Below are 6,000 nucleotides of genomic sequence, written 5' to 3'. Positions count from 1 at the left end.
TTGTCTGATTTGTACTGTCCAAAAATTTTTTCCCAGTCTGTAGGTTCTCTTTTGACTCTTTTGGTGAAGTCTTTTGAAGAGCATAGGTGTTTGATTGTACTTGTATTTTTAAGCACTCTTATGAGGATAATTATAGTGTAAATGAAACTGTCAGATGTGGAAATATGCATTTACAATTTTGATAGATTTTTAAAAATCAAAAAGTTGATTACATTTAAAACAAAGTATTTTTGTTTCCCCACATAAAAAACAAACAAACAGACCATTGCCGTTGAGTCGATTCCGACTCATAGTGACCCTATAGGACAGAGCAGAACTGCCCCATAGGGTTTCCAAAGAGCGGCTGGTGGATTCAAACTGCCGACCTTTTGGTTAGCAGCCAAATGCTTATCCACTATGCCACTAGGGACTGGTATTATCAATCTGTTTAACTTTTCTGATTTTGATCAGTGGAAAATTGTACCATTAATATTTAATTTGAATTTCCTTAACTGTGAATACACTATCATGCCAATAAACCAACCAAACAAACAAACAAAAAAACCAAACCCACTGCCACTGAGTCCATTCCGACTCACAGCAACCCCACAGGACAGAGTGGAACTGCCCCATAAGGTTTCCAAGGAGCAGCCAGTGGATTTGAACCGCCAACCTTTCAGTTAGCAGCCAAACACTTAACCACTACACCACCAGGGCCCCAATAGGCTATTTGTATTTCTTTTCAGTATCTGTCTATGTATGGTCTTTGCTTATTTTTCTATTCAGTTGATAGTCTTTTGCTTTTTATTTATAAGAGCTATTTGTATGTTAAAGAAATGAACCCTTTATCTGTCTTATGTTAAGAATGTTTTTTCTTAGTTTATTTGTCTTTTACTTTGTTGTCATTATTTGTAATTCAAGGTGAGCTTTTTGAGACAATAAATATTCACCAGGAAAAGAATAAAGTAACATCTTCCCCCACACCCCTCCTCCCTCATCCACGAAAGAGACACCACACCACATTGTATTTCTAAAAGGGTGTGAGCTCATTACACTTTCTCCTAGGAATGTCCAGCCCTTCAAAGGTTAAACTGGACCATCCCACAGATGGATGGAACAGACGATGTTTCTCAGAGAGAACTCTAATGGCCTTCCAGGCAGTCTTCACTGGACATCCTTGGCTTCTGGGCATGCTCAGTCATTAAGTTAACAATAACAACAAAAAATGCAACCACACGTTTTCAAATACTCCTACCATTTTCAGCCAAAGGAAGGTACTTAAAATTGAAAATATTGTATTAGCTTCCTAGAGACTGATGGAGGTAGGTGGTTCCAAAACCATAGATATCAGTGTCTAACTTTCCCAGGAAATATAGTAGGTCCTCTGATGGTGCTCTGGCTTACATGCACAGGAGACATGAACACTAATTTCCACGGCCTTGGGAGTTGAAATACTATGACAAAACTTGGCATAGAGGATGCAGATTCATTAAATAGGCTCAATGAACTTAGGCAATGCACATCTCAGTGATGGTTATGATTGACTGAGGACCAGACGTTTTTAACCAAGATTCCAAGCTGTGCAAGCCCCTGAGAACTCCTGTGCAACCACAGAAACTCAGGCATTCTGGCGTTAAAGCCTGAGTTCATAGTAAGAGACCAATAACATAGGCTGGATGTGTGTAAGACATATTTCAGCTCCTCTCTCTCTGGGTCCCTCCCCCATCCCAGAATATCATTACCATGTGTCCCTTATCTTTGAATCAATTCCCTGTTCATTCCAACTCCCCTCTCTCCATCCATTCCTTTTTGTCCCTCTGGTTGATGGCAACAAAATTTTTAAGGTAGCCTCAGGCATGAAACCCCAATCACTATTAATCAAAACAACTATAATTGAGAGAAAAAACAAATTCTGCTGCGGCCATCAAGTATTTGATTATTACCATAAATAGAACATTTTCCTCCTACCACAGGTGACTAAATAATTGCAAATTCAGGTAATAAACAACTGGATGAGTTTACGTTTGTTGCCTGATTAGGGTCCTGTGCCCTGGAGCAGTCAAGCCAATGAAACGTACTTCAAGTCAGAAACAGAGAGAAAGTTTATTAGGAGGTGACATCAACAGGGAGTCCGACAGCAACACCGGCTGTCTTCTTGGAGTCCCAAAAGGCAATTTCTACATCAGAGCTTATATATTATTTTTGCAAGGGTTACATAGTGTCTTCAGACATGTAGCCCATGGATGGTCGGATGAGCATACATCACAAGACAATTACAAGAAACTCTTTATTGGACTAAAGATATGCATGCTGGACATCTGGACTCTGATCTTTTTATGTTTGTAACAGGAAAAAACTTACATAAAAATCTTTTGGCTAGTGGAATTGGCCTGCCAACTTTATTCTGACCAAGATAAAGAGCAAGAAAGAAAGAAAGTTGCAGACCAAAAGCGCCAGGCAGCCTTCCTAGCTGCCACCTTGCAGGCTGAAGGCCATCTCCCAAGAGAACAAAGAAGAAGAGAGAGACCAAGGCCACAAGAGCCGAGAAGGCCCCATACCCCTTTGGAAGGAGACCAGTGCAGCTGGTACAGTTAAAAAAAAAAAAACTTATAGGTTACTTAGAGTATTACTATGTCATTTGTTATATCAAGCTCTCAATCACCCATTCTGAAAAGGTGAAAACATGTTGCGAGGTATTAGGGTCACACATTCTTAATCAGTCTTCAAGAGAACTGGATTCTTGTATTTCATCTACCTGCAGGGCGTACGACATTTATCTACTTCATTTGCATCTAAAAATAGGGTCAATCATATATTCCCCTACTTACTTTGTGAGAGCATCAAGAAGAATTTAAAATAAGGAATGGATAACAAAACACTTGAGAATAAGCTCTTGAAAATGCATTAACTACCAGATCATTGGAGTGATGTCTAAATAAATGTTCCAATAGATGTACAAAGAAGAACATCACACAGATGAACGCTTATGTACCATCAGTGAGGACCTCCAAAGTAAGAGAACTGCCCACAGTCCAGCACCTTCAGTAAGAGCGGAAGTGTCTTACCACACTGAGTCTATTTCTTCAACAGCAAATGTGTATATGAGAAAGACTTGATCAGTGAAGAGGGGGAAAAAACATGATTATTTTCTAATAATTTCTTTATTAGTAAGGGTCCTATCCAAAAGTGTATATGCTGGTACAGACACTAACCTATGTGAACCAAGAACAATCTGAGACAAACCAAAAAGAAATTTAGTCTGAACCAACTATTCCATTACTGGTTATGAGTTCTAACCAGTTCCTTAACGACCACTATCAGCAAGTGGCCATTCAATAAACCTGAGACTCATTCTTGACACTTCCATCTTGTTCCTGCTCCACAGCTAAATCCTAGAGCTTTGACCTCCAAAGTAAAGAACAAATCCACCCATTTTTGTGTATCACTCCTGTAAACACCTTAGTCCAAGCCTCCATCATCTCTCACCTGGACCAGCCTTCCATTGGGACAACACAGCAGCCAGAGAAATCTTTTTAAACTGTCAAAGGGAGCTCATTCCCCCTACTAAAAATCCTTTGATGGTTTCCCAAAATACTTGAGATATAATCCAAATTGCTGAAAGTGACCCATAAGATCTTCATGATTTGGCCTCTGCCTCCCTCACTACTTCATTTTATACCACTTGCCACCTTTTAATCCCTCAAACCCACCAAATTCTTTTCTGCCTCAGGCCATCATACTTTCTTCTCTCTCTACTTTAAATCTTTTTTTGCCTATTCTTTACCCGGACAACTCATTTATCCTTGAGATAACAGCTTAAATGTCACTTTGTCAGAAAGGCCTTCTCTGGCTCTCCAATTTAAATTAGGGCCCCTTCTATACATTTCCATCATACTTGTTATTTTCTCTCATATAATTTACAAATTATCATTTATTTATTTATTTGTTAGTTGACTTTAAGTCGGTCCCCAACTCATGACGATCTCATGCACACCTGACCGAAACTTTGCCCAGTCCTGAAACATCCCCATAATCGGTTGTGGATCGGACCATTCTGTCTTCAGCCCTTTCTTCCTAGTCCATCTTAGTTTGGAAGCTCCACTGAAACCTGCTCAGCATCTTAACAACACACAAGCCCCCACCTACAGCTGCGAATGAGGTGTATTGGCCAGGAAATGAACCTGAGTCTCCTGCATAGAAGGTAAGACTTCTACCACTGAACCACCAATGTCCCCATTTATATATTTAAATTTCTTTTGGTCTCCCTCACCAGACTATAAGCTCCAAGAGGGCAAGAACCATCTCCCTTTTGTTCCTCACTGAATACCCAGTGTCCAGCACAGTATTTCGCATAATAAATATATTTTTTTAATGAATGCATGACCCTGTAAGGTGGATAACTTCATGTTACTACTTCATATTGCTAGGTCAGTGAAGGTGCTTAGATTTGAACAATTATTCTAATAATTAAAAAATTAACTTTTCAGAGTGTTTTCCCAAAAGGTAACCATTATCCTGACTTTTAGAGGATTAGTTTTCCTGTGTCTGTACTTTACAGAGATAGACTCAGTTATGTACTTTTGTGTACGGCTTCCTTTGCTGAAATTTGTTTGTGCAATTCATCCCTTTTGTTGCCTGCAGATGTAGATTGTTGCCATTGCTATATAGTTATTTCATTACATGAACACTGTGTGAATTTATTCATTTTTTCTATTGGTAATGGTCTTCTGGATTGTTTCCACTTGGGGACTGTTACACCAAATGCAGCTGTGAACATTCTGATACCTGTCTGTCGGTGCACGTAAGTGCACCTAGGAGTTTGGCTGTGTATCTACAACTGCTGGGTCATAGGGTATGCAGCTTTAGCAGATAATGCCAAACTTTTTCAAAGGACCTGTACCAATTAAATTCTAGTAGCAAAGTAGGAAAGTTCAGTTACTCCACATCCTCGCCCAAACTTCGTGCTTTCTACTTTTTTAAAAAAATTTCTATTCTATTTTGAAATATAAAAATAATTGAAGCAAAGTTTATATTGCTTCTGGGGAAACCTTTCAATTTTTCGTTTGGGTCTCTGAATTATTAACAATCCCAAGCTTCTACTTTGTCAGCTACACCCTGCGAGCTTGTGGGTGCGTTTTCTACTTTGCTCGACATTTTTGCTCACTCTGCCACTTAGATGTCGTGCTGAGAAGAAAATGTGTGTATACAAGGCGGGGCAAGTCCTTTGAGGATTCTAGAAGTCTGATCACTGTTTAGACGAAACTTACGCTGGCCTTCTTTGGTCGCTTTCTCTTTTCTAGAATCCATGACCTTGTATCTCCTGGTCGCCTATAGACTTCCCAATGGGCACCGGTTTTCCCCGGAGGCGCTGGGAAAGCCGGGCAGCTGCCCTCTCCGCTCCCAGCCAGAACAGGGGCGGGGTGGGGCGGGGCGGGCCACCGAGCTGGCGCAGAGCATGCGCAGACGAAGCCCAGCGCATGCTCCGCAGCCCGGCGGGTCTACCGAAGCAGAGAGCGGAGTCTCCCGCGCCCTGCCACCCCCGGCGGAGCTGCTGCTAAGCCGCCCGTGCTCAGCCCTAGCTACCAATAAAGTTCGTTAAAAAAATCATAATCATTCTTAAAAGAGCGAGAGACGGCGCGAGCCAGCCAGGCGGCCCCGCCAGCGGAGCTGGCGCGCTTGGAGGAGGTGGCGGCGCCGGAGGCAGCGGTTGCGCCGCGACCAGGAGGAGCCGCTCGCGCCTGGCGACGGGTCCGCGGCTGGCGGGGAACGGTGAGTAGCGGCTCTCGCTCCGGGCCAGCGGCGTTGCACCCACTCGCCTTCCTCTGGGGGCTGAAGGCTTCTCTGGCGTTTCTGGGTAAGGATCCGCCCACCCCCGGAGTCCCGGGATGTGCCTTCTGTGGGGCGTGGAAGGTGGAGTTGCGGCTCCCATCCCCCGGCCCAGGCCGCTGAACGTCTGCTTCCCCGCCACAGAGCACGGTGCCGAAGTTCCCTCTGGAGGAGGTGGGCGGCAGCTTGGCCCGG

The 6,000-nt window shown here is 42.9% G+C and overlaps 1 protein-coding gene across 2 annotated transcripts in view; it reads left to right on the top strand.

The window, feature by feature from the left end:
• The first annotated feature begins 5,512 nt into the window (after positions 1-5,512).
• The window catches only part of RAB23 (RAB23, member RAS oncogene family), a 39,201-nt gene continuing 38,713 nt past the window's right edge, over positions 5,513-6,000 (top strand). The window contains exon 1 of one of the 2 annotated variants that reach the window (XM_004386832.2): positions 5,513-5,748. The gene's annotated coding sequence lies outside the window, so the exon portion shown is untranslated. Of the gene's footprint in view, positions 5,834-6,000 lie in introns of both variants that reach the window. The other variant, XM_023741122.1, reaches the window with a different exon arrangement.

Source organism: Trichechus manatus, unplaced genomic scaffold (genome assembly GCF_000243295.1).
Source record: "Trichechus manatus latirostris isolate Lorelei unplaced genomic scaffold, TriManLat1.0 scaffold00172, whole genome shotgun sequence".
NCBI classification, from domain to species: Eukaryota; Metazoa; Chordata; class Mammalia; order Sirenia; family Trichechidae; genus Trichechus; species Trichechus manatus.
The sequence above is the reverse complement of the archived record's forward strand: the minus strand, read 5'-3'. Positions and strand labels throughout refer to the sequence as shown.